This window comes from Lissotriton vulgaris, chromosome 4_1 (genome assembly GCF_964263255.1).
Source record: "Lissotriton vulgaris chromosome 4_1, aLisVul1.2, whole genome shotgun sequence".
Classification (NCBI taxonomy): domain Eukaryota; kingdom Metazoa; phylum Chordata; class Amphibia; order Caudata; family Salamandridae; genus Lissotriton; species Lissotriton vulgaris.
Window position 1 is genome coordinate 1,098,003,081 of NC_141691.1, and position 16,159 is coordinate 1,098,019,239.

Consider the following 16,159-nt stretch of genomic DNA (forward strand, 5'->3'; position numbering starts at 1 on the left):
GTTATTCAAAAATCTATTTTTGGGTGCAATTGATTGGTATATGTATTTGGCCCTTATTTATGATTGCCATGTGCAGCTGATGCATGACTTTAAACATGGGTAATAAGTGACGCACTGGTGGCACAAGGCTTTCATAAATAAGGCCCTGACTTTGTTTGATGATATTGAGTGGTTGTACTTAGGTTCTGCGCAGTGTTCTTTACATGTTATTCAAAAATCGATTTTTGGGTGCAATTGATTGGTATATGTATTTGGCCCTTATTTATGAATGCCATGTGCAGCTGATGCATGACTTTAAACATGGGTAGTAAGTGACGCACTGGTGGCGCAAGGCTTTCATAAATAAGGCCCTGACTTTGTTTGATGATATTGAGTGGTTGTACTTAGGTTCTGTGCAGTGTTCCTTACATGTTATTCAAAAATCGATTTTTGGGTGCAATTGATTGGTATATGTATTTTGCCCTTATTTATGATTGCCATGTGCAGCTGATGCATGACTTTAAACATGGGTAATAAGTGACGCACTGGTGGCGCAAGGCTTTCATAAATAAGGCCCTGACTTTGTTTGATGATATTGAGTGGTTGTACTTAGGTTCTGCGCAGTGTTCTTTACATGTTATTCAAAAATCGATTTTTGGGTGCAATTGATTGGTATATGTATTTGGCCCTTATTTATGAATGCCATGTGCAGCTGATGCATGACTTTAAACATGGGTAATAAGTGACGCACTGGTGGCGCAAGGCTTTCATAAATAAGGCCCTGACTTTGTTTGATGATATTGAGTGGTTGTACTTAGGTTCTGTGCAGTGTTCCTTACATGTTATTCAAAAATCGATTTTTGGGTGCAATTGATTGGTATATGTATTTGGCCCTTATTTATGAATGCCATGTGCAGCTGATGCATGACTTTAAACATGGGTAATAAGTGACGCACTGGTGGCGCAAGGCTTTCATAAATAAGGCCCTGACTTTGTTTGATGATATTGATTGGTTGTACATAGGTTCTGCACAGTGTTTCTTACATGTTATTCAAAAATCGATTTTTGGGTGCAATTGATTGGTATATGTATTTGGCCCTTATTTATGATTGCCATGTGCAGCTGATGCATGACTTTAAACATGGGTAATAAGTGACGCACTGGTGGCGCAAGGCTTTCATAAATAAGGCCCTGACTTTGTTTGATGATATTGAGTGGTTGTACTTAGGTTCTGCGCAGTGTTTCTTACATGTTATTGAAAAATCGATTTTGGGTGCAAATGAATGGTATTTTTATTTGGCCCTTATTTATGATTGCCATGTGCAGCTGATGCATGACTTTAAACATGGGTAATAAGTGATGCACTGGTGGCGCCAGGCCTTTATAAATGAGGCCCTGACTTTGTTTGATGATATTGATTGGTTGTACATAGGTTCTGTGCAGTGTTCCTTACATGTTATTGAAAAATCGATTTTTGGGTGCAATTGATTGGTATATGTATTTGGCCCTTATTTATGATTGCCATGTGCAGCTGATGCATGACTTTAAATATGGGTAATAAGTGACGCACTGGTGGCGCAAGGCTTTCATAAATAAGGCCCTGACTTTGTTTGATGATATTGATTGGTTGTACATAGGTTCTGCGCAGTGTTTCTTACATGTTATTCAAAAATCGATTTTTGGGTGCAATTGATTGGTATATGTATTTGGCCCTTATTTATGAATGCCATGTGCAGCTGATGCATGACTTTAAACATGGGTAATAAGTGACGCACTGGTGGCGCAAGGCTTTCATAAATAAGGCCCTGACTTTGTTTGATGATATTGAGTGGTTGTACTTAGGTTCTGATGCATGACTTTAAACATGGGTAATAAGTGACGCACTGGTGGCGCAAGGCTTTCATAAATAAGGCCCTGACTTTGTTTGATGATATTGATTGGTTGTACATAGGTTCTGTGCAGTGTTCCTTACATGTTATTGAAAAATCGATTTTTGGGTGCAATTGATTGGTATATGTATTTTGCCCTTATTTATGATTGCCATGTGCAGCTGATGCATGACTTTAAACATGGGTAATAAGTGACGCACTGGTGGCGCAAGGCTTTCATAAATAAGGCCCTGACTTTGTTTGATGATATTGAGTGGTTGTACTTAGGTTCTGCGCAGTGTTCTTTACATGTTATTCAAAAATCGATTTTTGGGTGCAATTGATTGGTATATGTATTTGGCCCTTATTTATGAATGCCATGTGCAGCTGATGCATGACTTTAAACATGGGTAATAAGTGACGCACTGGTGGCGCAAGGCTTTCATAAATAAGGCCCTGACTTTGTTTGATGATATTGAGTGGTTGTACTTAGGTTCTGTGCAGTGTTCCTTACATGTTATTCAAAAATCGATTTTTGGGTGCAATTGATTGGTATATGTATTTGGCCCTTATTTATGAATGCCATGTGCAGCTGATGCATGACTTTAAACATGGGTAATAAGTGACGCACTGGTGGCGCAAGGCTTTCATAAATAAGGCCCTGACTTTGTTTGATGATATTGATTGGTTGTACATAGGTTCTGCACAGTGTTTCTTACATGTTATTCAAAAATCGATTTTTGGGTGCAATTGATTGGTATATGTATTTGGCCCTTATTTATGATTGCCATGTGCAGCTGATGCATGACTTTAAACATGGGTAATAAGTGACGCACTGGTGGCGCAAGGCTTTCATAAATAAGGCCCTGACTTTGTTTGATGATATTGAGTGGTTGTACTTAGGTTCTGCGCAGTGTTTCTTACATGTTATTGAAAAATCGATTTTGGGTGCAAATGAATGGTATTTTTATTTGGCCCTTATTTATGATTGCCATGTGCAGCTGATGCATGACTTTAAACATGGGTAATAAGTGATGCACTGGTGGCGCCAGGCCTTTATAAATGAGGCCCTGACTTTGTTTGATGATATTGATTGGTTGTACATAGGTTCTGTGCAGTGTTCCTTACATGTTATTGAAAAATCGATTTTTGGGTGCAATTGATTGGTATATGTATTTGGCCCTTATTTATGATTGCCATGTGCAGCTGATGCATGACTTTAAATATGGGTAATAAGTGACGCACTGGTGGCGCAAGGCTTTCATAAATAAGGCCCTGACTTTGTTTGATGATATTGATTGGTTGTACATAGGTTCTGCGCAGTGTTTCTTACATGTTATTCAAAAATCGATTTTTGGGTGCAATTGATTGGTATATGTATTTGGTCCTTATTTATGATTGCCATGTGCAGCTGATGCATGACTTTAAACATGGGTAATACGTGACGCACTGGTGGCGCAAGGCTTTCATAAATAAGGCCCTGACTTTGTTTGATGATATTGATTGGTTGTACATAGGTTCTGCGCAGTGTTTCTTACATGTTATTCAAAAATCGATTTTTGGGTGCAATTGATTGGTATATGTATTTGGCCCTTATTTATGATTGCCATGTGCAGCTGATGCATGACTTTAAACATGGGTAATAAGTGACGCACTGGTGGCGCAAGGCTTTCATAAATAAGGCCCTGACTTTGTTTGATGATATTGAGTGGTTGTACTTAGGTTCTGCGCAGTGTTTCTTACATGTTATTGAAAAATCGATTTTTGGGTGCAATTGATTGGTATATGTATTTGGCCCTTATTTATGATTGCCATGTGCAACTGATGCATGACTTTAAACATGGGTAATAAGTGACGCACTGGTGGCGCAAGGCTTTCATAAATAAGGCCCTGACTTTGTTTGATGATATTGAGTGGTTGTACTTAGGTTCTGTGCCGTGTTTCTTACATGTTATTGAAAAATCGATTTTTGGGTGCAATTGATTGGTATATGTATTTTGCCCTTATTTATGATTGCCATGTGCAACTGATGCATGACTTTAAACATGGGTAATAAGTGACGCACTGGTGGCGCAAGGCTTTCATAAATAAGGCCCTGACTTTGTTTGATGATATTGAGTGGTTGTACTTAGGTTCTGCGCAGTGTTTCTTACATGTTATTGAAAAATCGATTTTTGGGTGCAATTGATTGGTATTTGCATTTGGCCCTTATTTATGAATGCCATGTGCAGCTGATGCTTGACTTTAAACATGGGTAATAAGTGACGCACTGGTGGCGCAAGGCCTTTAAAAATAAAGCCATGAGTTGCTATTGTATAAACTTAAATATGTTGCAATTTATTGTTTATATTGTTTGCTTTTTAACATTACTTTGTTGTTTGCTAATAGTGGTCTTTCATGTGTTTTTTTAACAGAACAACAGATTCAAATCAACTTCTGAAAAGGAAGCAAAAATGCCTTCAAGGCAAAGAAATATCAAAAATACCATACGGAAAAGGAGAACATCAACAACAGAGTTTATGGAATCCTCTTCAACAACTACTTCAAAAAACACCAGAAAAGCTTCTGGTAAGCCAATTAAGTCTTTTCTTCGCAACATATGTCGTAGGAAAAAAAATGAAATTGCTAATGTGAATATACAGAAAAAGTCAACAAATCTAAAAAGGAAAGAGAAGCCCACAAAAAATGTTTCCATTGGACCAGGAGAGAAGAGAATGGTTAGCAATAGAAGGGTAAATGTTTTTAGGGACATTCGTAGGCGAATGTTTCGCAATAGGGTAGTTTTAAATTTGCTAAAAAATGAAAAGAAAAGTAAACTAAAAGCTGCTTTTTACAAGAAAAAGAAAAGTGTAGAAAAGATTGTTGATCAGGCTTTTGAAGTTAAGAAAAAATTATTTATTTTAATAATCAATAGAATTAGGATACTTAATAAGGCAATGGATGTTTTCAAATCGAACAGTAGATGGAAAAGAATTATTAATCGGAGTAATTTTTGTGAAGTATTTTCTGGTGAATGGATGCATAGTTCAAGTTCTGAGCCTTTTTTTAATGAGGAGAGTTACTTTCAGGAAAATGATTTGGTGCATGCAGTTGACACCAGTGGTCGTGCATATGAGGTGAAAGATAGTTGTGTGATGGAAAAAGAGAAACTTGTATCTAGAGATGCAGAAGAGGTGTTAGCTGATGAAGTTTTAGGGAGACGTACTAAGGGTCCAGTGTACACATGGAAATGCAGTAGTATTTGTAGTGTGCGACAGGAATCAATTGATTTGCTTCGAAATTTCTTACGTACATATAGTAAAAAAAGTCTCAAACAAAAAATGAAGATCCTGCAAGAGTTAGATCCTTGCAGAGTGAGAGAAAGCACAGGTTTGCAAGGGCATTCACTAGCATGTCTTTCTAGAAAAGTTTGTCGGAGTGTTTTTCATCATTTTAGGATGTTAGCAGTGCATCATAATAACGTAAGGAAATTAGTGAGGAAGTTGTATTATGCAAAAAGTCCTGCACTTAAGCTTAAACAGTTAAATAGTGCTCTTTTGCATGGATCTGAAGTGGATGTGAAGACTATTTGTGAAGAAATTGAGTTTTGTTATTTTGGGAACAAAGAGGACAGTGTAGAAATAGATATAGTAATGGATGGTAATGCAGAAGATAATGGACAAATTTCAAGTATTGAAAAGTTTGATGAGGAAATTATCAAGTTTAAGGTGAAATCAAGTGAGAGGCCTAATGTAACTTGTGTGTGTTGTCGACGGACTCATTATAAAATTCAGACTAGGTTAGTTGATTTATATGCAAAAAGTGAATTGGAAAATAATAGTGAATGGGAGGATTTTGTAAGTTATTTGTTGGTGGAGAATTCTTTTGATTTGAGTTTGGATCAGCGTATTTGCACTTATTGTTTGAAAAAATTAAATGAAAATAGAATGCCTGCAAGAGCAGTTTATAATAATCTTCAGTTGATAGATATTCCTTCTGAATTGATGGATCTAAATACTTATGAATCTATTTTGATTCAATGTGTCCATCCTTTTCAGGCTATTGTACGCATGGAGCCTAAGACAGGGAAATTGCCTCCATCAGATTTACTGAGAGGATTAAAGGGAAGAGTTGTTTATTTGCCTCTAGATGTAAAGAAAAATATTAATACAATTGGTGTAGAAAGAGTAGAAGAAGATCCTTTAGTTATTCTAGTTAATGGGGTTCCAACAAAGAGTAAGAAAATTTGGCAAGATTTAGTGGATGTTAAAAAAGTCAAGAAGGCAACGTTGTATTTAGTTAAAAACAATGAGTACTACAAAAATGTAAGTGTTGGAGTAGAGGAAACAGCTACAGAAGAAGATAGTGATTCTTCAGTTGGTCAAATTGAAAAAGTTGATGTGTCTAGAACTGAAGAAATATATGAACATTATACTGTTCATCCTTTGCATTCCAAAGAAGTAATGGGAAATGCAATTGACTTGTTTCAAATGAAGGCAGCAAAAGGAAGTCCCATTAGTGTATGGGAAGAAAGTTTGGAAGCTCGTTGTTTTCCACAATTATTTCCAACAGGTTGTGGTGGACGATATGATGATCGACCAGTTCAAATTCCTGCAGCTGAATACCGGACTCTAAGATTATATGCAGAAGATCCAAGGTTTCGTCAATGCATTCCATATTTATTTCATCTACTGTTTGAAAGTGATTTGTCTGGGCTTTCTTATGCAGTTAATCATATATTAAAAAGTGGACCTCATTTGCAAAATGTTTGTGCAAGGGACTTTATGGAGAAAGTTAATCTGCAAGACAGTATTTTGGAATCTCAGCTAATCAATCTCATGGCATGTCAACGTGGAACCAACGAGTATTGGTTTCGTCGTCATGGAGAATTGAAATGTATGCTAAGAAACTTAGGAACTCCTACATGGTTCCTCACTCTTAGCTGTGCTGAGTATGCATGGGACGATTTACTTCAATTTCTACGAGAGGCAAATGAAAACATACCAAATATAGAATTGAAAACACCAGGAGAACTGTGTTCTTTAGATCCAGTGAATGTTTGCAGATATTTTAATCATAGATTTGAAGCTATGATGTCTTTTATTACCAACAAAAAAAATCCTCCCCTTGGAGAGGTTTTGGATTTCTTTTGGAGGAAGGAATATCAAGCGAGAGGTGCTCCTCATATACATATGTTGTTGTGGATTAAAGATGCACCCAAATTTGGATCAGATTCAGATGAAACAGTGATGAGTTTCATTGAAGAGTATTCAACATGTGCTGTTCCAAAATCTACTGAAGAAAACAATTTAAGGCAACAAGTTTTACGTTTTCAATCTCATCGTTGTGGAAAGTACTGTCGTCGAAAATTTAAAAACAAGGAAAAGTACTACACGAAATGTCGTTTTGCATTTCCTCGACCAGTGATTTCTAAGGGAAGAGTAAATAATTTGATGTCATCTCTACGACATACTGTGACGAGAAAATCTCCCAAAAACACATATAATTTGAAAAGAAATGAAGAATCTAAGTACATCAACGATTACAACCCAGTGATTTTGTCCATGTGGAATGCTAACATGGATATTCAGTTCGTTGCTGACAACTCTATTGCTGTGGCTCGATATGTGACATCTTACATCACCAAAAAAGAAAAGACAGAACTGAAGGAAATGTGGGAGGACATTTCACATGAAAAGAGTCTAAGCAAGAAATTATACAGTTTCAGTCTGAAGATGTTGTCGCATCGAGAAATTGGAGCATATGAATGTTCTGATCGGTTATCATCAGCAAGTCTCTATGCCAAATCAAGAACAATCATTTGGGTGAGTCTTGGTCTTGCTGCAACACGAAACCGAGTTTTGAAATCTGTACAAGAAATTGAATATTTGGCGGAAAAAGAACCAAACAGTACAGATATTTTGAAGACAAATATGTTGGATACATACTATCCAAATAGAAGTACTCACCTTGAGAACACATGTTTGTATGAAGTTCTTCAAAACTACAGTTATAAGAGGAACATCACAGAAGATATCAATAATGGAAAATATGCACTCATTGGCTATGAAGGATGTCTAGTGAAGCAGAAAAAAGGCCATTTGATTAATCATCGAAAATTGAGTTGTGAAGTTCCAGACAAAAGAGAATTTTACTATTTAGCTCTTTTGCAACTCTTTAAGCCATGGCGTACAGAAGAGGAACTACTTGGAGATTTTCTCTGTTATGAAGACTCTTTTAATGCAACTAAGGATACCATAGAATGTCCTATTTTTCTAAATTATCTGCAAATGTTGAATGAAGAAATGGAGCAAGAAACCACAATTGCTGAAGAGATAGCTAGAAACAGTTCTCAAGATAGTCAGAGTTCTACTTCATTGAGCCAGGATCCACTAGGAGGACCAATTATCCAAAATGAAGCTGCCACTGCCATGGATGAGGTGGAAAGAGCTATGGAACAAGCTCAAGAGGATGGAGTTAACTTAGAAGATTTGGTAACGCAACTAAACATTGAGCAGAAAAAGATATATGATGAAGTCACAGAGCAGATTGAACATGGATTCAGACATGAGAAAAAAGAGTGCTCATGTATATTATTTGACCCTGTCCGACTGTATGTAAGTGGAGAAGCGGGGACAGGAAAAAGTTTTCTAATTAAAGCCGTTGCAAGTTATCTGCAGAAAAGGACTGATTCACCACTGTCTTGTGTTGTAACTGCTCCAACTGGTCTGGCAGCACATAACATTAAAGGGATTACTCTACATCGTTTATTGATGCTGCCAGTTGAACATGATAATAAATTGCATTACAACAAGCTATCTGGAGATGCGTGTTCTGAAGTTTCAAGAGTCTTGAAGAAAATGAAACTTCTTATCATAGATGAAGTAAGCATGGTCTCAAATCTAATGCTTGCTTTTGTGCATTTGAGAATGCAAGAAATTCTTAAAACAGACTATGATGTGTTATTTGGAGGAAAACACATTATTGTTTTTGGAGATCTATTGCAGTTGACTCCAGTAAAAGGACAACCAGTGTTTAAAATGCTCACGCATGAAGATACCAGGAAGTCCCTTGGAAGCATTGGAAATGTTAATATATGGCTAAATTTTAAATATGCTGAACTGCTTCAAAATATGCGACAGGCCAAGGATGAAGATTATAAAAATATTCTACAAGATGTAAGAATTGGAAAAATGACTGAGAAAGGGAAAAAAGCTTTGCATAGTCGATTAATTTCAAATTTGTATGCAAATGAAAACATTCTTCCAGAGAATATTTTTAAAAAAATGACTGAGAAGAAATCTGGGATATGTTTGATGCCAACTCTGCAAGAATGTTCCATCTTCAATCAAAAAATGTTAGACTTAGAAAATGAAGAGATTGTGAAACTGGAAGCAATAGATAAAATAGAGCATATGGGTGCAACAATTGTTTTGTCAGAAAATTTGAAAACTAAATTGCATTCATTGGAGAAAAGTATTTCAAAAACAGCTGGTTTTGAAAAGACTCTGAATGTGTGTTTAAATTGTCGTATCATTTTGAGAAGGAATTTAAATGTTGAAAGCGGTCTGGTAAATGGAGCAATGGGTTATGTTGTTGATTTTGTGAATTACAGAAATAGAGATGGAATTGAATTTTTAAAAATAAAATTTGATGGCATTGAACAAGTACAACAAATAAGTCGTTGTTCTGCTAGATTTTTACTTGTAAAAGACTTATATGTTCGCCGAAAACAGTTTCCTGTTTGTTTGGCGTATGCGGTGACAATTCATAAATCTCAAGGTTTAAGTGTAGATAGTGCATTGGTGAACATTGGAAGATCTGTGTTTAAAGAGGGTATGGCATATGTGGCATTATCTCGAGTCAGAACTTTATCAGGATTGTACTTGATTGCGTGTGATGAGACAAAGATTTCTGCCGATCTAGATTGTGTTAAAGAATACAATAGGTTAAGAAGAGAGTATGCTCCACATTTGCCTCAATATCCTCTGTTTGAAAAACGTGTGGTAGGCCGAAAAAGAAGAAATGAGGATAATTGTAGTGAGGTAGTTGCAAAAAGACAAAAAGTAGAGAAAACTGTAATTGAAAACAGGAAGAAAAAGAATTGTGGAGAAAATGTTGTTGGATTTCAGTTTGAAAATAGTTCTGGTGTCAACTGCTATGCTAATGTAGTGGTTAATGTTGTTTTTTTTCTTAAAAGTTTACAAGAACAGATTGTTGAAAATCGGGATCAAAGATTGTGTGGTTTAATGAATTCTGTGTTTCAGAAATGTAGCAGTGTTACAGCACAAATAGAAAGTGTAACAGAAATTCGAAATATTTTAGATTTGTGTTCTGGTCAAGATAAATTTTCACAGAACATTCAGCAGGATTGTCAGGAATTTTTAATGTATATGTTTGGTGTTTTGGAAGATGAAGGTGTAGATGTAGATAATCTTTTCAGTCTTTCTTATCAATGGCAGCATGACTGCCACAATTGTAGTTTATCAAGTACTACTAGAATAGACACTGAAAGATTTATATATTTGACTTTACCAGACTGTAAATCAGTGTCTTTTAAAAATCTAGTTAAAGCAGCAGATCATAATATGGTGTGTACCCAATGTAACTGTACAATGCTGTCTACATTATTTATACAAAGTTATGGGCAGTATATTATTTTAGTTTTCCAACGATGTAGACCTGATGGAACTAAATTGACAACTTCTATCAAAAATTTTGTGGCTTCTCAGTTATCAATTTCTGGAAGGACCTTTACAACTGAAGCTATTATTTATCATGATGGATCTTCGACCACCTCAGGACATTATACATGCTACTTAAAATCTGAAAATGGATGGAGTTACTGCAATGATTCTCATTTAACTTATAAACAACGTTTGCCTTATGACTCTACAAATTCTTATCTAGTGTTTTTAAAACCAAAGTTTTAGTAAAGGGAATTGGCCTTTGAAGACGGGAATAGTTAATAAAAGTTAGTTAGTTAGTTAGTTAATCTAATATTTTAAATTATTTATCTCATGTAGATACTTTAAGTGGATCTCAAAGTAAAAAATACTGATATATCTGACACAAATTGGCCGTGAGGATTGTGTAAGGTATGATGTTTTTAGATCTTTTTTCATAGGAAGTCGATGAAATGGAACTTATAAGGAACAGCAGACTTTTTTTCCACCAAAAGGACCTTCACTATCTTCTATTTGGCCTCATGGAAAAGTAAGTGAATCAAAGATTAGTGTACATATATGAGATGTATGTTTGAATGGGTTTTTTTAAACACAATCTTTTAGATTGTGTTTTTTTTTTCCCGCTGTTATATGATGAAGACTTTGAACTCACTAATTTAAGTGGAATTCAATATATTCTGAGAACAGCAAAAATAAATAATGTAACATATTGTAGAAGTTATTGTGTAGTTTGCATTGTGTAATTTATATTGTGTTCACATTGTTATACACTCTTTTTCTTTTTCACCCTTATTTACCTCTCTTTACTAATTTACACTCTTTTTTCATCGCTGTTTCTTTACTGCACTTCATTCACAACTTCTTAATCTGATAGGAACTATCTGCATTTCCTCTGTTCCTTCCACCACTTTTTATCTTTTTCATATTCTCTTAGTACCTCTGCTTTAGTTTCCTAACACTCTTTCTCTTTCTCCATTTTTTTTTCTTTCACACTCATTGTACTGTAGTTCAGTTAGTTCTTCCTTTTGTCTTTCTGTGTACTTACTCTCTCACTCCTGTTTTATCCATCGTTCTATAATAACTTCATTTCTTTCATCCCTTTACTCTGTGACTTCACTTCACTCACTCTCATTCATCTTCTATTCCTCTATTTTATTTATAGTTTATCAATCTGACTTCTCTGCTTTTCAATCATTTTTCTTTTAGTTTCTTATCTTTACTCATTTTGTTTTGATATTTTACATTCTTTTAGTATCTTTTTTACCTTTAGGAATTTGTTCTCCAACTATTTCTTTTTCCTTTTTTTTTTCTTTCTACATTACTTTCTTTCTGTTTTTGTATCCTTCACTATTGCTTCATTTCTAAGTAAACTTTTGTAGATTTTTAAACCTCATGAACTGTTTCTTCTATTTTATTATACATTTTTATGTAATTATAACATGTTTTTTCCTTTATCTTTCACAGATACAAATTTGCATAGATTATATGGTAAGTGTGTTTGTAAAATGTTTTTTGTTATCACCTTTTGTTTTATTTTCACTATTTTTCTGTCACCCTACCGCACACCTATTTCCTTACTTTGCTTCCCTCACTTATTCTTTTATTCCATGTTTACTTCCGACCACATTCAATTTTTTTCAGTACTTCTGCCTATGCACACTCCTTCACTTACCTTTTTTACTGGTTGACTTAGTCCCTTTGTGACAGTCCTTCTTTTACTCTCTCTCTTCTTTGTCTCTATTACTCCCCATGTGTTACCCTTATTCACTTACATGTACCCTCTTTCACCCCTCTTTACTTATATTCACTGATATTTACTTTCCCTCAATCACTGCTATTCTTTTCCTCTGATTCCGTCACTACCTGACATTCTCATACTTAACTGTCCTTTTTTTTACTTTCAACATCCATTTACAATCTCCCTTAACCTCTGCTTTAGTCTTCTTCCTATTTCTTCTTTCTTTTGCTCCCTTATTCATTTTTCTTTTCTCAGTTACTTCCTTTTACACTTTTTATCTGTCTTACTATCTATTACACAGTCCCTCCTTCATTTTTTTTTTCTTTTTTTTGTTAGTGCGCTGACGGTACGCGCACCGGTGCGCGCACCGAAAGCGAAATATAAAAAAAAATATTTTAAATTAAAAATATTATCTCAATATACATTATAGTGTTCATTTTTACAAAAACATACTTTAGCAATTCACTAAAAAACACATAGGTATGAGTATGAATAAAAAGTTAAGAATTAGCATTAAAAAAACCTATGAAATTCACTGAAAAAACCATAGGTTTCACACCAGTTATAGTTAGGAATTAGCATTTAAAAAACCTATGAAATTCACTGAAAAAACCATAGGTTTCACACCAGTTATAGTTAGGAATTAGCATTTAAAAAACCTATTAAATTCACTGAAAAAACCATAGGTTTCACACCAGTTATAGTTAGCTGGAAATTTTACTGATATAAAACCATTGAAATTCCCACGTTATAGTTAGTCGGACTCACTATAACTTGCGCGTGCAATGCACTGCTGATGACATCACATATTACATCACTCATGACATGGTCAGTGACATCACTCATGACACCATCCTTGTGACATAGTGACAGACCTCCTTTCACTATAATGTAACCCTTGAGACACATATTCAAAAATAGAAACTGAAATTTTTAAAAAAATGGAGATACCTATATCAGTTACAACAAGCAATTCAGTAATTCCACTATCTATATACACATCCACTCATTCACCAACAGTTCTATATAGTCACTCATACATATACTCACTCATCATATGAAGTGATACACCTATACATCCTGTTACACACCGACATTCATCCAAAAGTTACTCACACACATATTCACACGTGCAAATAAACTATTGGACATCCATTTATTTGAATATAGAGTTATACACACACTTCCACCTTACTTCTATTTAAAATTACACATATTTATTCTCTTAAACAATCACTTATAGAAACACATACTTATTTAAACAGGAACTCTTACAATCTCTTACTCTCACATATACTCACTTATATACATCAATATTCACATATACTAGATTAAAACATATGTAGTTACTGATAAAGACACTAGTGAGACAGTCATTCACTCACTAACAAACACATATAGACACTCATCCACCCATACAGTCCTGTACATATGTTGTCTTCAAAACACATACAAACAAAGAGTCAGTCACTCATGCATCTATGTGCTAAGTAATACCCCCACCAAACCATATAGACACTCATACTGATACTAATAAAAATATCTAATAACCCATATACATACACATGAGTGGATGTGTATTAGATGGTGGTATTACTGAATTGGTTGTTGTAACTGGTATGGGTATATCCACTTTTTTGAAAATATTAGTTTCTATTTTTGAATATGTGTTTCATGGGTTACATTATAGTGAAAGGAGGTCTGTCACTGTGTCACAAGGATGGTGTCATCAGTGATGTCATGAGTGATGTCACTGACCATGTCATGAGTGATGTAATATGTGATGTCATCAGCAGTGCATTGCACGCGCAAGTTATAGTGAGTCCGACTAACTATAACGTGGGAATTTCAATGGTTTTATATCAGTAAAATTTCCAGCTAACTATAACTGGTGTGAAACCTATGGTTTTTTCAGTGAATATATATATATATATATATAACGATTCCCAAATGCCTCAGAGAAGCCACTGATGAAAGGAAAATCCGTCCTGAAACGCATCTGGCAACATTAAAGCAAGATGTGATTTATTGCTCCCGAGGAGTGTTCCATGCTGGCAAGATGTTAGTAAAGAATGTGAGAGCCGATTTTGGAGTTCGTGTGGTTCTTTCCAAAGTGTTGGATTCTGCATGGAATTAATTTGTGACGGCCGTGTCCAGGGTCGTGGAAGGAACCCACCATTCCAGTGGGTCCGGAGCTGTACTAGGTTAGTGCAGCATACTACGGGACGAACAAAGGTAATTCCGAAGCAGATAGGAGTTTACCTAAAGCTCAAACAGCATCTAAAAAGCAGGGCATGGACTTTCACGAGTGCAAACATCTTTTAAATTGCGGACTAAAAGACATTGTGAATCCACCCACATGGGTTGCAAAACAAAGCGGACTACAGCTCCAGAGATGCCTGTGTGCAACGCCCAGCAGGGCGGGAGTAAATCAATTGAATAAATTGGATGCACGCTTTGAAAAACGATTTCCAAATGCCTCAGAGAAGCCACTGATGAAAGGAAAATCCGTCCTGAAACGCGTCTGGCAATATTAAAGCAAGATGTGATTTATTGCTCCCGAGGAGTGTTCCATGCTGGCAAGATGTTAGTAAAGAATGTGAGAGCCGATTTTGGAGTTCGTGTGGTTCTTTCCAAAGTGTTGGATTCTGCATGGAATTAATATATATATATATATATATATATATATATATATATATATATATATATATATATATATATATATATATATATATATATATATTACCTACTGGCGGTCGCCAGTAGGTAGTTATAGTTAGGATTTTTTTCAATGTTAAATCTCAAAATTCTATTTGGAATAACTTTGGCACCGGTTGACGAATCTGCCTGAAAATTTCAGGAAAATGGCCTCGTCGAGCTCCGGTCCTTCCCTGAAAGTTTGGGGGGGATACAATAAGCGGGGGCCGAGATAAAAGGGGGGTCCCAAAACGCGTTTTCCCCATGTTAATTTCCATAGGGCGGTCGATTTCACTTTTAGCCCGAACGGCTGAATGGATTTACACCAAACTTGGCAAAATTGTAGGGACTGGTAGCCCGATGTGCCTTTGCTATGTCTCAAGATATGTGCTCCAGTGGATTTTGAGTAATTTAGGTCCAAAAAAATATATATATCTATAGCAGCGCACAGGTGCGCGCACCGGAGTGCGCTCCAGGCGCGACACGCGAGGTGCGCATGGAAAGCTGATTGGCTCTCGGGTGTCTGTAAACATTCCAAACAGTCCAGAGCGGTCGCCATCTTGTGTCTCGGTAAAATCGAGACATAAGAGGTGGCTAAAACAAAGTGGGAACTGACCATAAGGCGTCAGGGATAGACCCATTTGACCCCCTAGGTTTGATGTGGGGGCTATAAAAGGGCCCCGCGGGGCATTTAAAATATTTTTTTTTTTTTCGTTTTGCGCGGGGGAAGCGCTCGGTGCGCGCACCAGGTAGCGCACCGGGGAGCGTAAAATGAGGGAAAAAGATGACAGAGTTTTAAAAAAATGAAGTTTTCATTTAGAAATTGGAGGTAGTTCTTAAAAGAACTTTTTTTTTTCTTCTTTTTGTTGTTTTATATTTTTTTTGTGTTTTTGGAACTTTTTTAACTTTTTTTGGCTTTTCAAAACAGTTTTATATTTTTTTTGTATTTTTTAGGGGGAGAAACAAAAAAAGGGAATTGAAACTGGCTCAACTGGAGCAAAAAAACAAAAAACCCAAAAAATTATTTCTTTTTGGGGCACTTGTGATTATCACCTGCAAGGACGATGAGCTTAATACTTTGTTCCCCATAGGAGATAAGCTTGCCACAAGCAGTGCAAGTAATTTTAAAATCAGCAAATCTCGGCTGAATGCAAGGCATCACCTCAGATGTTTCTGGTTGCGAGGAAGAGGGTTGTTTTCTTTGGGAGGGG